Consider the following 2,442-nt stretch of genomic DNA (forward strand, 5'->3'; position numbering starts at 1 on the left):
GCGGGTGCGTTGTGGCAAACACGCGTAAGTAGGTACCCAATTGCAGTCAGTTTTGACTGTGATTGCGTTCCGTTGTTCAGTTTTTATCGCATGGGTGCAATGTGTTTTGCACGCGCGTGATAAAAAACTGAATGTGGTACCCAGACCCGAACTTCTTCACAGAAGTTCAGGTTTGGGTTCAAGGTTGAGATTGTATTTTTTTCCCTTATAACATAGTTAAGTAAAATAGGGCTGGAGGGGTTAAAAAATAATAATTTAACTCACCTTAATCCACTTGTTCGCGCAGCCGGCATCTCTTCTGTCTTCTTCTTTGAGGAATAGGACCTTTGATGATGTCACTACGCTCATCACATGGTCCATCATATGATCTTTTACCATGGTGATGGATCATGTGATGGACCATGTGATGAGCGCAGTGACGTCATCAAAGGTCTTATTCCTCAAAGAAGAAGACAGAAGAGATGCCGGCTGCGCGAACAAGTGGATTAAGGTGAGTTAAATTATTATTATTATTATTATTATTTTTTTAACCCCTCCAGCCCTATTTTACTTCTGTATTCAGAATGCTATTATTTTCCCTTTTAACCATGTTATAAGGGAAAATAATAATGATCGGGTCCCCATCCCAATCGTCTCCTAGCAACCGTACGTGAAAATCGCACCGCATCCGCACTTGCTTGCGGATGCTTGCGATTTTCATGCAGACCCATTCACTTCTATGGTGCCTGCGTTGCGTGAAAAACACACAATATAGAACATGCTGCGATTTTCACGCAACGCAAAAGTGATGTGTGAAAATCACCACTCATGTGCACAACCCCATAGAAATGAATGGGTCCGGATTCAGTGCGGGTGCAATGCGTTCACCCCACGCATTGCACCCGCGCGGAAATCTCGCCCGTGTGAAAGGGGCCTTATCTGCTGCAATCCAACCGACCACCTGGTCACACTGGGACATTAAGCTAGGTATCATGGATGAGTGTGTTTGAATGTCACAGATATTTAGGATGCGCAAACGTTATACAGGAGATGTAGCGCAGGTAATGTCGCTGTCAGCAGCAGCCAAACAATTGCGCTGGATATCACAGATATTTAGGACGCGCAAATGTAACACAACAGATGTAGCAGAGGTTGTGTCATTGTCAGCAGCACTAAACAATTGCACGCAATTTAGCGCAGGTTGCGCTAATAATAATAATAATATACATATATATATATATATATATATATATATATAAAGGACTTTTGGGTCTCTTACACCTTTCAACACTAAACCCTGCCTAAAAAACAAAAAAAATTCCTGTCCCTGCACTATCTGTCCCTTCTGCTGCAGCTCGCCCTGACTAAGACTGAGCCGAACCACGTGTCATCGGGTGCTACTGTATATAGCACCCGATGCCGCGTTCCAGCCAGTCAATCACTGTAACGCCAGTAACCAACATGGCTACGGCATTACAGTGAGTGCCAGTACTGCCACGCATGTTTACACCGCGATGTGCCGAGCATCACGATGCTCGAGTCAAAATGGTGTTCGGCCGAGCATGCTCGCCCAACACTAATTGACACTATTATTACATCATAAAAAATTTAAGTACTGTTATTGTAATTATTTGTACATTTATTGCCTTATTTGCTGCAGTCTTATATTCCACTCAGCGCAGGAATTGAGTTTACTTTTCAGGGCAGAAAAAGTGATCTGTTTACAGGTTGGAGACAGTTTCTAATTTTATGTCCTGTAAGAAAACTCATTTCTCTCAGAAGCATGAAATATTGATTCACTCTCATATATCCCGCTCTGTGCCGGCCTCTCATTTCTCACCGACATCCATCTGCTGTCAAAGAACTATACAATGTGACTGTAGATTTGTCTCCATCCACTGTGAAGGGGTAAATAAGGGATGTCACACTATATAGATGACTCTCCCCTAAAACATTAAAGAAATGGCCATTTTCAATTGAAAAGAAACCTTTTAGTTAAAGGGAACCTGGCACATTGAAAATGGTATCTGAACTGCAGGCAGCATGTTATAGAGCAGGAGGAGCTGAGCAGATTGATATAGTTTTATAGGAAAAGAGTCAGTAAAATTTGCATTTATTCATTTAAAGTCCTGCTCATTCTGGGCTTTGAAGTCCAGGAGGCTTTGAAAGCGAGCAGGATTGCAGGATCAGACTACAGGGAGTTTGTAGTCTGCTACCATGGAGCTGCATAGATCTCCAAAGAAATTATAGACATTTAACAGTAAAAGATTTATTATAAAGTCTATTCACAAAGTTCCTTAAAGAGTTTTCCAAGACTTAAATACTGATGACCTATCCTCTATATAGGTCATCAGTTTCTGATCTGCAGGGGTTCGACACCCGAGACCACCGCCAATCAGTTGTTTCAGAAGGCGTTCTTCTCTGTGCTCACCAAGCAAGGCATTGTGCTTGGTATAGCGCTCA

Source organism: Bufo bufo, chromosome 2 (genome assembly GCF_905171765.1).
Source record: "Bufo bufo chromosome 2, aBufBuf1.1, whole genome shotgun sequence".
Classification (NCBI taxonomy): Eukaryota; Metazoa; Chordata; class Amphibia; order Anura; family Bufonidae; genus Bufo; species Bufo bufo.